This window comes from Pipra filicauda, unplaced genomic scaffold (assembly GCF_003945595.2).
Source record: "Pipra filicauda isolate LSUMZ 115617 unplaced genomic scaffold, ASM394559v2 scaffold5_size6683894_pilon, whole genome shotgun sequence".
Taxonomy (NCBI): Eukaryota; Metazoa; Chordata; class Aves; order Passeriformes; family Pipridae; genus Pipra; species Pipra filicauda.
The window spans coordinates 2,999,611-3,019,628 of NW_024104754.1; the positions used below are offsets into that span (position 1 = coordinate 2,999,611).

A 20,018-nucleotide genomic window follows, 5' to 3' on the forward strand; every position below is an offset into this window, starting at 1 on the left:
AAATATATTCATGATGGAAAAACACCCCAAAACTAGTCCACAAAGTGGATGCTTTTACATGAGATACTTTCCGAGCACACGCATATTCCCCTACTTGTGCACACACATCTGAGCTCCTGTAGCTGTAGTAGGAGAGCATGTGCAAACACATGTCTGCAGATGCACCTGCTCTGCCCCACTGAAGGTTTTGGGCCAAATGGCCAAGGTATTATTTACACTGGAAGACATTTGAGAGCTCTGTAAGGCTCATGCAGCTTAAGTATTTTCCCCCCAGTAAGCGTGCAGAGACATGATACACCAGACCCTGAGCTTCAGAGGCACTGAGGGGAAGTTGAAGAGTTCAGGAAGTGGCCATGTTTGCTCTCAGCACACTGCTTCTTTGTCCTCCCCCAGCTGCTCCCACAGGGGCTTTCAGACAGCCGGGATCCCTCACAAGAGAAGGGTTATTTATCTCTGTTTTAAGAAGGGGCTGCGTTTACAAAGTCACTTTTAATGTGTCAACCTCTGTGTGAGGATCTAGTCACATACATTGGGCTGTGCCAAAGCTCTGCTTGGAGCTGCTGGTGGGGCAAATCTACTTTTATATCCCCCCCCAGACACTGAGGGCTGTTCAAGATGGGAGGAATTCATTTGCCCAGCAGGTATCTTGCAGCAGTCTCCCAATCACTTTTAATCTGTGCCCAAGCAAAACAGCCTCCCAGGATGTTGCTTCAGCCAAGTTCAGAGTGCAGCAGCACCTCGCCACGCCTTTCAGTGGGGCCATGCAGAGGGCACTGCAGGGACAGCAGATGCAGCTGTGTGACACTGGGGAGACCCACCGTGTCCACAGAGGTCTCACACAGCAGGGTTAGCTGAGTCACCACAGACACCAGAGCATCTGCCAGCTCTGACTATGGACCATTAAGACATGAAGAGAAACATATGAAGCCTGATAAATTCTATAATCTGTGAACAAACCACTTATTTCTCCATCCTTGTCACAGATGAAGAATCTGTTGGCTAGCACCTTCCAGAGGAGCAAAGTTTTGACAGGGATTTTTGGCAGTAATCTTGTGTAAACAAATGACTTGCAACTAATGCTATGTCTCACCTTATATATACACAAGACAAAACCCTCTCCTTGGCTTCTGACTAGAAAGCATACCTGAAGCTCTTCTTTATGTACATCTGGGTACTTCATGGAGGCATGTGCTACTAACCCTGCAGATGGCACAAGTTATTTTTAAAACCATAAACTGACTTCCCCTCACTTGCCATGAGATCAAATACCATTTGATTTATGAATAAAGGACCACCCCAGAAGCAATAACAACTTGCACAGTGGCCTAACAGATAAGCTACACAGGGATGTTAATAGACACTGCTGTAAAGCTATTTGCACAAATGATAAGCTTGTCCTGTGCTATTGGGATAAAAAGGCAATCACGGGCTCTGAGGTTTTGGTTTAGATTAGAAACTTGCACTACCCTACGTCCATACATCTGAGTATACTGGACATGGTGATCCAGGCTAACAGAGCATGCTGAAACCCAGCATTCAATATACCTCTTGCCTTATAAAAATGGTCCCCATTTATTCATTATATGGAAATCCCCTCCCTTCACTAATATGGTTACGACACACACACCCACCCACACACACACCCACCCTCCCCCTGCACAGAATAGTGGAAATGTTGGGGGCTGTTTTCTCTCTGGTACCCATCACCAGCAAATATGAAAAATTAACATGTCACTTCTCAGGCAAAACAGTCTGTATTGCTCCTGACTTTGAGCAGGCAAGGTGAGTGCAGGAGTAAGCCATAGTGTGGAACTGCTAATGTGCAGCTACAAATAAACCAACCAACTCCAAATCTGTTAGCCAAATCACCAGAGCCAAGCACTGATACAGAGGTGTCCAAACTTCAAAGCAGGAGCACAGTCGGCAAGTTTGTTGAAAGAATTACAACCAGGCATGGAAACTGGGACTTCTCAGTAGCATATAAACCCTGCTGTTTCCATTTCCTCTTTCTCATTATCGGCACAGACGGGGGCTGAAGATTAGTAAACAGTGGGTGTTTGAGGTGAATTAGAGCATGTGTGATGTAGAGCTAGGTATCCTGGTGGCATCTGTGTGACTTCGGAGTGATGTAAATATTTAATGTTGCCCACTATATTTCTTCAAAATGATGAAATATTAACACGTTCCTTGGGGATGGCAAAATCATACCAGGTAAAACAGAATCTATTTTGTCCTTCATCTAGGATGTGAACAAAATCTGATGGACAAAAATTTTCTGGTAGATTCCCCTGCTGTAGCCATGTATATGTGAAAATGAAAAGTCTGAAATGTCCTGTCTGAAACCAGGGAAAAAAAAAAACAAAACCCAAGAAATTCTGGGACAAAACTCTTTACACATCTACTGGCATACGAGACATTACGTTTTCAGCTACCACTCTTGCTTTTAGCCACAAATTATCCTTTAAGAGGACAATCATGTAAATAAAAGCCATTCCTAAGAAAATGACGGTAAAACTAAAAGATATTTATTATCGAACAACTTGTCTTCACCAAATATTCATATCTGCAATTTGAAAATTTTCAGACTCATGCAAATAAAGTTAGACAAATCTACACTTTAGAAATCGTGACCTACCACAACATGTTAAAGCTACACAAACGTTATGTATGTGTATGTATTAAAGCCACGCAAACAATATTCACTGTTAAGAGCTATTACTGCTGCTTAGTTTATATCCTCTTTACATTCTCGATTTCCTATCCAAAGCTCATGCCCTTGTAATTTTTTTTCAAAGGTAAAGTAAGTCCCAATCTTTGGGAACTTGAGTCCACTTCTTGCATTCTTCCCATGGGTAGTATAGTCCACATCGGGAATAACTGGATGCCAAATATAGCCACAGATGTGAGTCTCTGTATACTTGCTGGGTGATTATAAAATAGAATCAGCTTCTCTGTTGTATAGTGGATGAAATCTTTTATCCTTTGCTTAGGGACCAGTGCCAGCAATCCCATACTGATTTGAACTATACCCAAGTAAGGTGAGCAAGATCAGGTCATGTGCAAGATCATATGTTTTTGTTTCATTAATATTTATTGACAACTGTATTCTCCCAAGAATATACAGGAAAAAGGGAGGCTCAGTATATGAATATGTATATACACTATATACCACATTATAATTTAATTATCTATGCAATTACTATTAATTAGGAGAGCAGTAGTTAAAAAAGTGACAGAGAATTTGCAGAGTCCATGAAAAGCATCCAGATCAGCCTTGGAGACTAACATTCTTATTTTCCTTAGATGGTGAAAAAAAATTCATCCCTATTGTGAAATCCTACATCTCACTCGCACATAAGGGGTAGCTACATGGGACACATCTAAGTGAGACTGATCAGACCACTGTGTCAAGTGTTGGCCCTGGTCCAAAAGGATTACTCAGTTAGCCATCAGGGAAGAGTTTCCAACCTTGTGGACAATCTGACTACTTCATGATGGCTTTCAGCATAGAAGTCATTCAATGCCATTTTGAGCAGGAAATTCTGTCTTGCATCTGGCATTACCAACTCATTGACTCATTACCAACCCATTAGACTACGCTAAACCTGACAGAAAGCAATGTTTAGTAACAGCTCACCCAGCTTAGAGACAAACTGCTGATTTAGAAATAAAATGCCCTATATTGCCATTCATCAAAATCTGGTTTCATCAACTGCTGAAACTGAGTCAGTAACCAGGAGACTGCACTCACAAGTTATAAAGCAACACCTCTACCTCAAAAGGCTATTAGACTATCCTGCTGTTCCCACAGCTAGACAAATAAAAGGAGCTGGGCTTCTCATGCCTTGGATATGCAAGTTCCCATAACATGTTTGGGAACTGACAATCAGGACAACCCAAATGTGCAAGCTGAGTTTGAAAGTGGAGGCAGTGGTATGATATTCAGGCTCAAAACAGCTTGGCAACAGGTCTCTCTCATTAGCAGAAGTCTGACACAACTATAACTGACCCTGGAATCATCTCTCGGCATCCCACTCTACATGTGTTTTGCTTCTTTCTTCTCCCACTAGCAAAAGGCCAAGTACCCAGTAGAGAACAGAAAAATTAAAGTATATGGCTTATGGCTTCAAGGGTGTTACCTATGCACAACAGAAACCCCCAACTGTGTAGTTTGAAGCAAGTGCTGCTAACAGAGCAGAAATGCCTTGCAGTTCAATTTCTAGACTATTCAGCAAAGCTGGCTGGCTCTCCTGAGAGGCTGTACCACAGCAGTGACCTAAGAGAACAGTGCAGAGGAAAACAGCAAGGACCACCAAAAACTCTCCTACTCAGCCTGAAAGATCACAGCTGCCCCAGAGTAAGGGAGATCCTATAAGCATGGGCCCCTTGGGGAGAAAAGATTAGTCACGGGCATTTTGGTAGAGCCCAACAGTTCCAGTTGGTCTGTGGGCCAAGTCCCAGCAGACCCAGCACAGTTCCTTACAGAGGATGAATTGAGAGTTGATACTCCCCAGCTCTCACAACAATGCCTCAAAGCATCCCCACACGCTGCAGGAGCCTAAAGGTGTTTTTTCACCTGCTTCCCTGATGCTACACGGTGCCAGCAGGGGCTCGGCTGCACCAGCTGTGAGACAGGCTGTATATACCTACTTGAGGTTTCATGATGTTACTAGTTTGGATTTAAGTAAACTCCATGACACTTAACTCTGGGGGTTTTGCTACTAAATGGGACAAGGACTGTTCTCTCAACTTCTAATGCCAAAGCCGGCACCTCACTTCACTTTGGGAAATTCTAGTTTTGAAGACCCTTGATTGTCCATGAGGCTATTTCCATAATTATACCCTTAAGAACTACTTAAAAATTCCCTCATTTTATACTTGTCCTATACCAGACAGTATTCCTTTGTGACAGGGTCTGAGATCCAGAACTGATGCACATTACAGAAAATGACAGTGATACCAGGGGTCATATGCTCCGCTGAGAAATGAAGAAACCAGGACCTGGACGTGCCAGAGTTAAATACAGAAACTGAGACTGCAATTTGTGACAATGTCACTGGACAGAACCAAGAGTTTCTACATCCAGCATGCCTGCAAATAATCTGTTTTTTTTCCCTCCCCATTACAATCACATCACAGTGATCCTGCAAATCTTGGGAAAAAAAAAAAAAAAGATATCAGCATTGGAGATTTAGAGCAGAAGGGCGATCCTGCCTTTAGGATGCTGATTTCCAAAAATAACCACCAGTGTCTACCAGAGAACAGAGGGAGCATTTCCAGAAGCCTAACAAAAAAAATAGTCCAGAGAAAAGCCCTAGGAAACACTGTCCTGACCTTATCTGAAACAATCCTGCTCCACTGGTCTCATCTCAGCACGGATTCCTCACAGCAACCTTACATCAAGGCCAGGGTTGCATCTACTTTTGCTAGTCCAGAGTGATTTTTTTAGTGTATCTCTGTTCTCACTTCCTAGGGCACAAAGCCTCAATAAAAAATAGCAGTGGGACATTTCTTTATCTCTATATGAAGGGAATAAAATGAAAATACACTTTTTTTTTTTTTAATTTTCCCTTCTTGCAGGTTTTTTGATTCTATATGCATTTACTTCTATCCATATCTTACAGTGGATGGCCTGGAGCAAAGGCCTTGGAATCTGTAAATGCTGTGGTATTATACATCACGTGATATAATTACCACGGCTTCTTTAAGGCCTCCTCAATCTTGCTGATTAGTGAATGGACAGTGAACAAACATATTTTTGAGAAGAATAAAAGCTTTCAGTCTAAACAAAAAATAGCAGTCATATACCATTCTTACTATAAACTCCATTATTCCTCCTAAGAGGAAACTTTCTTGGGGAACTTCTAAAGTAACACAAACCAGAAGAAAACAATGACAATTCTTTCCCTTGGCAGCACAAAATCCCTCAGTGTTCTCATTTAAGTACTGCACATGATGACATCCAACTGGGTTTTACCCTGCAATTCACTCGCATTATCAGGGATGTTCTGCTAAACAACTGGCACATTTTAGATGAATAAAGAGGGAACTTGTCCAGTCACCTCAAGCTGTTTGAAAGTTATGGAACACTTAATTTTCTAGTTCCCTATAGCAGCTCAAGTTAATTTGTCTTCCTCTTGACACCAGTCAGCATGCACACTTTTTTAAGGATGCACACATGAAAAAAAAGAAAAAGCTATAATAAAACTTGGAGACACTGATCCTGCAGAGAGCTGCTAGGAAAAGAATAACCAATAAATGAGGAAATAAATATTGCTGTAGTTCCACCTAAGGGTACAAGTAAGTATAAGTAAGCAGCAACTCCTCAGAGTAAGATGCTTCACTCTGAAAAGCATCATCATCTTTAGTTTTAACTTCAAATGAGATAAGAACATGAGCTGTTCATTTACACCCAAGAGACATTAATCAATTCAATTAAGAATAATCTATTTAAAGTAAATTGTGCATGAAATAATTTTTCTCTCCCTCCCTAAGCCACATATTAAGATCAAATGCAGAACTTTTATTTGAAAATACAGGAGGAAGTTCCAAGGGAAAAGTAGTTCTTCATGATTTGCTTCTGCCTACTATTAAAACAAAGTTTTGGGCTGTCTGCCACCATTTGAGAGTTTCAGGTTCCAAGATGCCATCAGAAATAGTGATAGGAAAAGCTGTACTTTTAAGGAATCTCTTTCTCTCTGCTTCAAAGCAGTATTAGTCCAGAGTGGTTTAAAAACACAACCTGCAGACAGAAATTACAATATACTGGTAGGTGTTGCCTTTGTGGCCTCAGCTGAACAGCATTCTCCCTAAAACTGAAATGATCATACTTGCATACCTTCCTTACCACCTCATTGCTATCATTTGATTTTTCATTTCATCCCACTGGAACAGAAAATGTATTTCTACTGGGCATTGCTCCCTATCTCAGTGGTCTTAAAATCAAAGATAAGACATATGACCATATGAAAAACACAAAGGAGCATCTGACCAAAGAGAGATACATTTAAAGAGACAATTACACTGAGTCATGCAAACTCACTTATGGTGAGCACGTGGTTTCTTTACTTACAACATGCACAACACAGCACCTTTTATAGTTTACATTTAATATTTCCTTTAAAAACTGTTTTCAGCAGCTTCAAATGTGAAAATTCTCTCTTTTGCATCTCCCTGCCAGGAAAACAGTTTTGGAAATATGTTAAGCAAAGTAGGTCAGGCAACATTAGGTAAACCAGAACACGAGCAGAGCAGTGAATGATGTGACAGTCACAGGAGGACTGATGAGTTGGAGTAAATTGAAGAGAGGATTGTAGAGCTCAGTACTGCCTGGCTGATGCTGTCCATGTTTGCCAAACTGCAAGTCAAATTGATCCAAAAGAGCATCAAAGTAAGTATCCTTGAATTACTAGCTGAGGAACATTTCCTCAGGTAGAAAGTGAGGGGGAGAATAAGCAATCCTTCCCTTCTCCCCACCAAATACTTTCTGTCCTCCATGTCTTTCTGTTAAATAGCTATCGAGCTGATGCTAGTTACAAACACAGTTATCATCCTGTTTAGACTACTCATAAAGGAAGGTTCCTGATTAATGCCACCCTTACACCTCTGGAATGCTACTTCAGCTGGAGCTGCAAGGTACCTCCAAGCACCCACAGCTTTTCTCAGGGACCAGGGTAATTTGAGGGTAGCTAAAGGTCCCACCATTTTCAGAGCCTGACAGTGAGGTGAGCCAATAAGGCACTGTCTGTTCCCAGCAGAAATAGCAGAGACACCACTAATCTAATTTAAGGCAGCAGTTCTCACTTAACTGTTCGTATCATTGCTCTAAAAAAATAGGAGAAAGGGGAAAATTAAAGAAAGGGAAAAAAAAAAGTTGGGAAAAAATGGAAGCTCAGGCAAACCCCTCTTTGTTTTTGAAAAAGGGGCCAGAGCACAGCTCAGAGCCATGGGTGCATGGACTGGTCTAGAGGGACACTATCTGCTGAAACTCCTTCTTAATTCCCAAGAACAAGTATTTTAAGGATTGTATTTTGCACACTACACTCACCCTTTCAGTCTCTCTTGTCTAAGAAGATCCCTAAACCAGCAAAAGAGAAGACCACATGAAAAAAATAACCTTAAAACAAAATCAGAGAACCAGAGTCTGAATCAGAAAATTAATTACATATTCTGTAATTTAAAAGTCAGAACCACAGGAGATTAAGTTCTCTATAGCCTCAGGTTCAGCGTAAAGAAACTCACACTGCTAACCAAATCCTGCAGTGTGCTGAGCCAGTATCATAAACCTATGGGCAGAGGCTGGACCTGCCAGCCTTGGGCTGCCCCTATCAGCACACTCAGGTGTGCACTGTAGGTATTTCCCTTCCCAAAAAATTCCAAGTTCTCAGCTCTACACGTTCCCATTGCAAAGAGGCCTTCTCTAATGCTTAAAAGAGACTGTTGTATTCAGCCATACCACTGAGCGTGGCTAATTTGGGATGCATTTGTGAGCACTCACACTTGCCTTGCTTCCACCGCAGCCAGGCATAACACCCATACCTATCTTCCACACAAAGCTGCCCAGACAAATCAGCTTTATGTAGCTGGCAGGCTCAGCTGTTACAGGGCATTACTCTGACACACAGCCCTCTTCACAGAACATCAGTGCACATGTATAACTGGACAACAGGTTGTGGCAATAATAACGCGTTATCCTATCTGATTTCTATGACTTAAAGGATTTCCCAACTTGCCATGCCTGCTGATGCCCTCTTAACATTTGGAGACTTGTGTCAAGTGAGCTACAAAACTGTTATTGTGGAGAACAAGCAATGGATAGATCTGCTGAATGATGCAAGGCTTCACTGACTTTTAGTTATGCTTATGCAACTCCATAGTTCCACAGCTGCTAATAATTAGCAGATGATCTGCGTAAGTGCTAGACGAAAAAAAAAAAAGGAGAATCCTACTTCATCACTTAAAAAACAAGCTACCAAAACAAGAGTAATGATTTTTTTCCATCTGACATGATTTTCTTTCTCTCCTCTCAACAGAATTCAAACAAACACAGCATAACGAATTCAGCATAACTTATAACTGAAGATCTGAATGGTGCCTTGTTCGTAGCATTTGGATTTGAAACACAGATGCAGTTAAATCACAGCTTAACTCCTTCCATGATACTCTTTAAAATGCTGATCTGTGTTCTTCTCAGCTTACAGATTTTTAAAAGTTTTCAAGTGAGAGTTTTCTTTTTTAAACAAAGAGAGATTCAAACTTGGATTCAGTGTACAGCTTTCTCTGCTCTTTTCCTCTCTTAAAAAGTAAGAGATTAATTGTTGTGCAACTAACTGGGAATAACATCACTTTCTAAAAATTTCCTTTGCAGCTCTTGTCTTTATTTCACCAAATTCTTTTCCAGACCTGATTTTCTAGGTTTCCTGAAAAAAAAAAAAAAATCAGTGCACTAAATTGTTCTTTAGTACTAAAACTGCCTATGAATATGACAGAAAAAGCAAGAACAGGAAAAAAAGGGAATAGGATCTGTCAGTGGGTAAGAGTAGACTCTGTTGCCAAGTGATCTGAAAACAGTTGAGTAGGGAAAAAGAGGTAGTTTTATGTTTAAAGACAGAATCTTTTAGCTACTAAGGCACTAGTCTGCCAGTCAGAAGATTTCTGATCCTCTCCCAGCACTGTCACTGACCTGCTGCTATGAGACTTTGGGCAAAATTACTTCCTTACACTATGCTTCTCTATGTACTCCAATTTTTGAAGTCTTTATTCAGACTTCTCAAGGCCATTTTCAGATGTTTTGAGACCACTTTTATTCCCACATGTTCTGGGGACAGACAAAAGCAGTCATGCTTTTCCAGTAATGCAAAAACATAGCCTACAGCCAGCTGGAAGGAACTGTTGGATCCCATGTAGTTCAGAGCAAGGCTAACCTGGCTTAGAGCAGATTGCTTGAGCCTTATCCAGACCAGTTTTCAGACCATCTCCAACAACAGAGACTCCACAGTCTCTATGGTCAACCAGTTTCAGTGGTTAGCCACCCTCACTACCAAGGACCTTACTGGCAATTTTTGCAGGAAGCAGGACAACATGCTGAAGGATGCAGTTTCTTCTTAGGGCTCACTTCTGGTCCTGTTAAGTCAGGATCCAGGAAAATACAGAGAAGCCTGCTCCACATTGCTTGCTCTTCATGGCAAGAGGATTTCAGCACTCAAGCACAGCATTCACCAAAAATATTAAAGAGAGGGAGGAAGAGGGAATCACCTCACTTCCTGAAGTTATCACGAGAGAAACATGCACAAGCTATTTCAGGCTCGCTGACCTGCTAAGAGCATTTATTTTAACCTGTGTATTACTTCCCATTAAAGAATATCCTGTAGCTTCTTCAGCATGAGATACGTACTCAGGTTGAGCTCAAATGAGATAGAGAGCTCTCATGAAAGCATGCACTGGCGGACAGAAGGGCCCTTCTCATGGACTTTGTTGCAAGAAGGAAACGGCAGGAGCTACACACACACGTACACCTAGGAGATTAAGGATGAGGGGTGCCACATAAACACATTAAATCTTAGAAACTTTTGCTTCTTAGTAGTTGGAGGAGTTACAAAACTATACATTCTAACTCCAGAGCATACTTATGTGTAATTGGATCCAAATGAAGAACACTAATGAGGTTATGGCTGAGTTAAGTGTTACAAAACAGACTCTCAAACTATTCTCCTTGTGCTTCCCGTTTATCTCCTTCCAGGAATTAGGAAAAACTTTCTATTCTGAACTCCTTTGATCTCTCAGATTTAGACCAAACTGCTCCCCCGCCACTTGCATCTCCAGCCTTAGAGACAGTCTTGACTGATCTTTGTCAACTGTCTTGGATGAGGCCCAAGGACAGCTGCTCTTGCAGACTTGTGTGCTTGCAAGACTGAAGAGTGATCCCAGTATCTTTCAGGGCCTTGATGTTCAGGGTTATTTCCACTGAAAATAATCTTTTCACTATTCAGATTTCACTCTCAGCTCAGCAGCAGTGACAGAGTCCTCAGAGAGAATCACAACAGAGTACTAACATAGTAAACAGTTCATTATTTTCTTCTTCCTCCTGTTCAGGTACCCAGACATACGCACACATGTAGCTGGTGCTAAGTGAGAGCACTACACTATCATACTGGTTGCCACAAGGACACAAAATACTTTAAATGAAGCATTCTACTAAAGCATGATTATAGACATCTTTCTTAAATTTAGTTTTTAATGATGCCTTTTCTGGGCTATTTGCCAACTAACAGTTCAGCAGTTATCTTTCAATAATAGATTTTCACATCTATATTTGAAGTACGGAGCTAAACAAGTAGGTGTTAACAGCACACAGGACAGGTAGCTGCCTTGATGATTTGTGGCTACTTCCAGCACCCTCTTCTTTAATACTACCAAAATCTCTTCTACTATCCCAGAACTTAACTATCTCCCCATATAAAGACTGGTCTCCCCAGCCCTACTCAAATACAGCTAGCACCAATGATTTTGAACCAAGACAGTCAAGTCTCTTTTTATAAGAGATCCCATAGACCAAGTGTTAGAGTGCACCACATGACGAAAAGGAGAAGGTGTTCACATTGGAGCCAAGAATAAGAGAAATCAGTAGAAAGAACACAAAAACATTTAATGAGATTTGAATTTTGATAACACTTCATTGTTGTAAAGAAGTCACAATGCAGATATGTTTACCTTGGCAAAAGCATAAACTTCAAAGAACTCCTCCCCTCTGTTGCATCACTATTTTTTATGGTTTCTATACCTAACTCCATTAACCACATGGAGATTCAATGTAGTTAAAGGCACAGAAAACTTCAAGGCTGTTGCATAAAGACATTTTACTAAATTGTACATGTACACCAAAACCAATATATGCACCTCCAAAGGAAGCCTCTGTATTCCTGTCTTCATGTCACAATTGTCAGACAACACCAACATACGCTTTTCTCCCTCCAAAGCAGCTTGGTGTTTATACAAGCAGGGCAGATTACATAGCTGTTAGAACTTTAAGCACTGTAGGTAATAGAGAACAGTACTTCAGCATGCTCCCTTCACAAAGGGATTAGCATTGCTCGTCCTCCTCAGTGGCCTTTTCAGGGTTTGGAGGTCATCAGATATAAAAATCATACCTGTTCTCACAGGTGGGAAATTGCTCCTTCTATAGCAAGTATCTTTTTCTAGATGCACATTTTCAATTCTGACTGTGTTATACAGGTAAAAGCACTGAAGCCCTGCTTCAATTTTATAACTCTCAGTTTTTCTTAGGAAAAAAAAAGAGAATAAAAAAAGAGAAAGGTTTAGTAGCAATGCAGTTGCCAAACACAGTACCTTGCTACCTGATGCCATTTAGAGAGCAAACTAATGATGGAGAAAGTTAAATATGTAATTTCAGTAGAAATAGCAAGGCAGCCGCACCAGTTTGGACTCAGCTAGAGAGCTTCAACTGTTTTAATTCCCATTAGCTGGGGGGAGGGATCCCAAAGCAGGAGGCAGGGGAGAGTCAGCACAGGGCTGAGAGAGGACTTCTATACAGACAGAGCAGTAGCTGCTCTCTCCTTTTCTCCTTACCCAGATTTCTTAATTTTTCAGCAATTCACTTTAGAGCACAACCCCACAGATAACCACTAGAGGCTGAAGCAGCTGCTGCACAGTTGGGAGGAACAGCTGAGCAGCCATAAGACATAAGAGAAGGGTGGGAGGGACAGGAGCAGAGGCAGGAACCCCTAAGCTGCCAAGGGTAACATGTACAGTAACCACAGCCTCCAGGGCACAGTCCCCTGCCCCAAAAAACTTAGCTCCAGTCAAGGCCAGCCAGAGGAACTGGCATGCCTCTTGCTTCACATTCCTTGGAAACTTGCCTTAGCTAACTATGGAAATAATCATTTCATGTACAACATGAAGAACTACACATTTGACAGGCAGATGCTAAGGGCAACATCCTGCTCAGCTTGAGGTCAGAGGATGCTGAAGAGCCTAGAAGAGTGACGCAGAAAGACACATAATACTTCAGGAATGAAAAGCGGTGCTTTCTGGAGGAACAATAACAGGGATTCAAGAGATACAATCTTAATTTTAGGATATTTGCTCTTGCTTAGCTAAACAGGTCTTTAAATAACATTTGTGCATATATAAAAAGCTTTTCCTCTCTGTTTGTAGCTTTCCTCAACTCCCCACACCAATTCTCTCTCATATTCTCTTCCTGATTCTCCCTTTCTGCGTGTCCTCCTCTCACGTGCTCCTGCTGCACATGGGGTAGAAGTGCTCTGGAACAGCTGTATTTCCTCCTCGTGTGTTCCTTCCCCTCACAGCAGAGGGGAAAGTACATGCCAGCTCAGCTTGCCTCGTGCTTCACAGCACTTGAAAAGGTACACTGCCAGAGCAGGTCCCTCCAGGGCAGCACTGCCATCCCTCTTGCCTTCACTGCAGGGCACACTGTGAGTAACATACAGAGGCTAAACAGACTCTGAGAGGACCTCTTCTTTTTCAGATGGCCTCTTAGGTCTCTGCACTGTCCTCCCAAGCTGGGCTTGGGAAAGGTAATGGACAGAGGAAACAGAGAGGAAATTAGAAAGAGTTAAAAAGGGTGTGAACAAGGAGCAAAACACACTGCCCACTCTCTGGAGGTCAAGACAACTGAGAACATCTGCTTATTACAGCCCTGTCTTTGAGAAAGCACTTCAAGAGTAAAGGAGCAATTTAGAAGTACCTCACTGTGGGTTCCTGAACAAGCACACCTTATTGCCAGAGACAACTGCTGTATCACTTTTGTTTTATAGAGGAGGCTCAAATAGGATACATGGTAGCTGCTGAGGAACACCTACCCTCCCAGGAGGCATACGGTCCTGCTCTGCAGGAGCTGTTAGTTAGAAATTGAAGCACAACCATTAGAGTAGCAGAAGCAAACAAAGGGGAAGACAAGGTAAAACTTGAAGACTATTTGCTGTTGCCAAAACTGATTCCTTTCACAAGCCCCCAGGAGCCAGCTCGGAGGGCAGAGACCTGCTTTGTTGACTCTACCAGAAAGCCAACCTACAAGGTCCACCTCAACATTCGCTGCAGACGAAAGCACTTGAGAGAGAAAGGCTGCCACACAAACACCTGCGTGAGTATGTGACCAAATAAAATCATGCCCTGCGTGGATGCCACACGTGCGGGCAGCGGTGTATGCTAAGGTTCCAGCGTGTGCCACAGCCCCAGTGTGGCTCTTCCCACCCTGCCATGCCAGCCGGAATTCCACAGCCGTGGCTGTACCGCAGCAGGGATGGCCAAGGATGCCACGAGCCACCTCCTCTGCCCGGGCAGAGGCACGGTCCGAGCTGCCAGGAGGGGCCGGGGGCTGCGCCCGGAGGCCACCGCCGCCCGCACCGCGGGCACGCACCCAACCCCGGGGGAAGCGAGGGGAAGCAGGGAGGGATCCCAGCCTGCCAGCACGGCTTCGGGAGGTAGGAGGAACGCGTCCAGCCCAAGACAGAGCAGTCTGGAAGAAAAGAGAAAGAGCAGACAGGCACGAAGCGAGACTCGGCTCCCGACCCTTGTACCCGGAGGGCGCTGGTCCCGCGGGGCCGGGGGAGCCGAGCTGCCCGAGCGCGGCGGCCGCCGGGGCCCCGCCCGCCCCAGAGACCCCCCCCCGCCCCGCCGGCTCTGGGCAGCGGAGCCCCGCCGGGCCCCCCAGCCCCGCGCCCCCTTACCGCGCTCCGTGCGGGCGAGGCGGCGGGAGGGGACGGCGAGTCCCGCCGGCGCTGCAGCCGCTGCGGCGGCCGGGACATGTTGGGCCGGGCGGCTATTTATAGCGGCAGGAAGCGGCGCCGCGGCTCTGGGGCGCCTCTCCCGCGCCGCCGCACATGCCCCGGGCCGGGCCGGGCCGGGCCGCCGCGGGTGGGTGCCCGCCCCCAGTCCCCCGTCCCCCGCCCCCGGGGCTGTGCCCCTCGGCACGCTGAGGCTCCCGCGGGGTGGTCTTTCCCGGGCAGCGCGGGAATCTGGTGGTGGCCGTGCCCCCGCCCGCACCCGCGGTCCTCCTGTGCCCGGGGGCAGATCACATCGGTCAGAGTTACAGAGGTAGCCCCGTTACAGGGAGATGGGTCCAGGATCCCAAGTGCCGACGGCCTGAACCGTGACTTTGGGAGCTCTTCCGGGGACTCATCCCGTTCAGACCCTCACCGGTTCCCCAGTCATGGATGGCCTCACCCGCAGGGGCAGCTCTGCATTCCGTGCCCTCTTGGCCGCCGCTGCCCCCTTGTCGGGGAGCGCCGGAGGGCAGAGATGTGCTGGGCTCTCCTGCTCCGCAGGGACAGCCCCAGCCCCTGCTCTGCTACGGGACAGCCGCCCGCCCGCCCGCAGGCTGGGCAGGGGGCTCCTCTCACCCCTGCTCACGCTGCCCCACTCGGCCACAGAGCTCTCCACACGCCTCGTTTTCCCTACCAGCCTCCGATGGCCTTGATGGCAGCCAGCAGGGAAGGGGTAGTGGAGCCTGGGGAATGGAAAGGCAGCAGGCAGACATACAGAGCGGAGTAGAAACGTAATAAAACAGTGGGAAAGAGGTACTTGCTTTTTCCCTGTTAAGGTTTGCAGTGTACCGAGGTGTGGGAAGGTCAATTACCCCTCTCTACGTGATGCCCCAGAAGATATTTGTGCTTCATTCCTCAATTAACTCACACAGAGATTACTTTGCCAGACAACCAATAGAATCTGCTCAGCTTTTCCTTCTCAGCTTGACTAAGTTTTCTAGAAGCAAAATTTCTGTTAATCTTTTTAGGTCCAGCACTGAAGTTTTGAATGGAAAAATGCCCAAAGTATATGTAATGGAGTAGCTTGTGCATATAGGAGCAAGCATTGAAGGGCAAGAGCTGTGTGCTTAGTGTCTATTTGAGCCAACACATTGATCTCACATGTTTTTGTCTCTGTAGGATTTTACATTTTGGAGGTGTTGGGATGTTTTTTGTTTACTCCATGCATAGACATGGTGCAGTCCAGCAGCCACATAACACTGTTATCTAAACTATATGAATGTTAGGGACAGGTGTCCTGAAAAACTTAAATACGCACTTCATTCACTTGTAGCAACATGTCCCAGCAAGGTCAAAGACTGAGTAACCTGTGTGCTAAGCTAACCTGCTGCAACTTACTTTCATGTTTTCATCAGGAGATGAGCAGTTGCCTAAAGGCACAGCATTATGGTGAGACATGCTGTCATAAGAGCAATGGCGTTACTGATCAGCCATCAGTGTAAGGTTGGAAACCTTACCAGGCTTTTATATAGGTCATTTCTCTGTTTTTGTGTCATTGCATGGTTGGAGTATTCCAAGACGGACACAAAAACTGGTACAATTTTTTATGTCTACCCTTTTCTGACCCATACACACAAAGTAGATTAGCTTGTAAGCAAAAATTATGGTGCTCACAAATAGTAAAACTGCAGGTAGTCTGTTTACTGCTTTTACAGTCCCAAAGCTCTCTAAAGAGGGTCACAAATCCACATGAGGTTCCCAAACACAGCATACAGCATTTGGGTCATTGGTTAGCTGAACAGTCATGTAGAGGCAAACAGCTTCCTCTTGTCTACATACTGGGGAAATACTATGTGATGTGTTTATTCCAGGCTCCGTATGGGATAAGAAGCAAACACTGATACAGATCTCTTGGCTGTTAGAAGTTGGGAAGATGTGCTGCAATGGGAAATCTGTGCTGAGATGACAGGAAATGGTGACACCTCTTGCTAGGAAACGGTTGTCCCTTTATGGGGAGTCCACTGAGTGGCCCATCATCACTGTGCTGCAGTAGCCTACGAACTCCTTTGGACTCTTGCCTACTGGTCAGGCTGGCCTGTCCCATGGTAACAATGAAATTGTTCTGTCCTTGCTGTAGACAATCCGTCTACAGCCAGGGGGACTCAGCAGGGCTCTTGCAGTGAGCATGGAAATGCTTGCCTGCAGGTTGGTTGTTTTCCGTAGCTGTGTCAGTCTTTTATACTTTATCAGGGAACGAAGTACATTTATTTTAGATAATCTTTAGCAAAGCAATGCATGATTGCCCTTTCTATGGTTGGGACTTGACTTTCAGAAAGAGAGAAAGTACTTCAGAGTTTTGTTAGAAGTCAGTGTCTGTGCAACATTCAGCTGAGAGAAGCTTAGGAGACTTTGTATGGGTTTCACAATTTTTAAGAGAAAGAGAGAGGGAGAAAATTTATACCCAGGAGCATGCCTAGCGGCCTGGAGGCTGTGCTAGACTTTGTCTAGCACTAGTAAATATATGAAAACGTGAGGTCTTGTGCCTGGGTTCAAAGAGAACAACCTTCTAAAAGCGTCCAAAGTCAAAAACATTTCTGATGTGCTAAGCTATCAGTGACTTTAAAGGTGGCATCTTGCATGCCATCATACCAGAAAACAAACCTTTCAGGGAGGTAATGTGCTCCCTTTCTCCACTAGCAGCATAGTGTTCATGCACTTTGTGGGTCCTGTGTTACACGTACTCTCTCTTGTCCCGCTGTCCCTACCTGCCGTGGTTTGCTTCAGCTGTGGAAACAGAACTGCTGGGTCAGCATGCTGATGAAACTCACACTGCTTTCACACATCTCTGGAGAGATGACCACAGCAAGGAGGTTGGCAGCAACTTATATCCTGGAGCAAAAAATGAGTACTTAAGTTATCTTACAATTGCCTGAAAAAATAACCTGACTTTTTAAAAGCTCAAACTGAAGGAGGCTGCAGGACCCAAGCACTAGTGGCAGGTGAATGATCACACCTGGCACACATAAGCTCATAATCAAGCATTTGGAGTTCAGTGAGTGTCATTTTTCTGTTCTCTCTCTTGATCAGCTCAACTACATTTTACAAAGCCAAGATCCTACTGGCTGGATAGACAGAATGAGAACATTGGGTTCAGCTTAGCTGTCTGATGACAATGGAGAGCAGCAGCCTGTTCTGATTACAGACTCACGTAGAGGTGAAACTGCTCCCTTGGACCTGGTACAAGGTAATGGACTTTAAAAACTCAAATAACCCCCTCAGAAGGGTCAGGTGTCTTGAAGAGCAAAGTGCCAAAGGGGAAAGAGATTTGAGGGTGACTGCATCTCCGAGAGCTGCATATCCATGACACAGTAGAGAGTAGCTGAAGGTCAGCTAAAGGGATGGGAAGGGGAAAGTTAACTGTCACATGGATTAAAAATTGGAAAGAGAATCAGACTGAAAAAGATGGAGATGTTCCAGGGAGCTATTCTATTAAGGACATAAATAGGGTGTTATCAACAAGTTCATATTAAACAAAAGCAGCTTTTGTAGCAAGAAGACGGCAGTGAAAAGAGAGACTAGTTAACTGCTTAGGGTACTATCACTATAAAAGCAACACCTTCTCACCCAGAGGCCACTGGTCTACCTTCATTTAAATGAGATCTGCTTACTTCAGCACCATGGTGTTTGCATGTCATTACTTTTTATATTTGCTAGAAAAATTTAACAATGAGTGTGTGAGGCCTGCTTCTTGTTTTGCTTATCATGAGAATTGTTAGTTAAAGCTCAGAGCTGAAATGTGCAACAGAGATACCTGTGTGGGTTGCATGAGTATTACCAGGGTCATCTCTCCCTGGGGCTGCTGGTTCTACCTATGCAGGAGAGAGGAGAGTTTAGTGCAGGGAGAGACCACAGTAAATGAGAAATCGTTAGACAACATATACTTATGAATTGACAGCAAATTATCTGTGACCATAACAGAACATTTAAAACATCCAAAGCTACTATTTTAGCAGGTCCTGACATGTTAAAAGGACAGTAGTAGTTGAGAAGAAATAGTCTGCATGTAGATAAGGGTACTCTTTCAGTAGATGGATACTCATAACAGAGGATGTTAGTGGAAAGCAAGTGGTTTGCAAGAGAAATGTATCACAAAGATGATTTAGGAACAAAATAGAGGCTGGTACAGTCTGAGTATTCAAAGCACAGCAAAAAAAAAAAGAAAAAGAAAAAGCGTGCTTATTGATGCTTGGAGAACCTTCTGTTTGGAGAGTCAGAGTACAATGCCCAGAATCTGCAACCTAAGAAGAGAAGTTATTAACATTTATTTTTGCCTGGTGTCACATCTTTTGAGACACAAGTAGTTCCTCAAGACTCAGAGTGATAGGAAGGCAGAAGATTTGCTATGCCTATAAGACAAATCAAGCCATCACAAATGAAAATTTTTGAATAAATAATTTCAAAACTTTTTCTGAGGAAGTGGAAGGAAAACATTGGTAGATAACTGTATGAAGAGAGCTGGAGAAGCAAGCAGGCAGGTACACGTGTGCATGCACGCATCCTGGCACACACATAAGGGGAATCGGGAGGCCAAGACCCAGATCTGACTTGGGGAAGCTGAATAAAGATACTGTGGATGCTCACCATGAATCTTATTACTTGATGCTTATTTTTAATGCTAAGATTCAACCACATGCTGCTCTAAGAGGATTGTTCTGTCAATTTTAGTGCCACTCACAGGCTCCCAAATTAAATTCCAGGCACCATTGTGCTGCAGCTTAGCTCATCGTGAGCAGGGACCTACGTGACTCCCCACGAGGGCTGAGAGCTGGGAAGTCGCACTGAAGATAACCCGAGCTGCAGCAAACACTCCCTCTGTCAGCAGAGGTTTCACCCAGCATACATCTTCGGCAATCGTTTACAGGGTTAATGATCATCCAGGGAGGCAAAAATTACCATCCTTTAAACCAGAAGAGCTGAGCAGAGTGCTACAAGTGATCAATTGCCTCAGACAAACTGTTTTCTTAGGACTGCATCTCTCCAAAACATTTTCCAGCAAACACTACGCAATGATGGGAGTTGCACAAGTGCCTAATTTTCCCTACAGTGTTTCAAATGCCTGTTCTCTGCAGGAATGACACATTCCTGTAGAGTATTAATATAATACAAATTAATGTATTAAACTCGCAGCAAATTATTTACAGCTGTTAGCAAAGTAGTCCTCTTGGCTTGGACAACCAGCTGGGAATGATGAGTAACTTGTCGCAGTTGCCCCACCTC

The 20,018-nt window shown here is 44.1% G+C and overlaps 1 protein-coding gene across 1 annotated transcript in view; it reads right to left on the reverse strand.

Annotated features, from left to right (window-relative positions):
• WIPF1 (WAS/WASL interacting protein family member 1) overlaps positions 1–14,834 on the reverse strand; it is a 52,572-nt gene extending 37,738 nt beyond the window's left edge. The window contains exon 1 of the mRNA XM_027733696.2: positions 14,706–14,834. The gene's annotated coding sequence lies outside the window, so the exon portion shown is untranslated. The remainder of the gene's footprint in view (positions 1–14,705) is intronic.
• Positions 14,835–20,018: the final 5,184 nt, after the last annotated feature.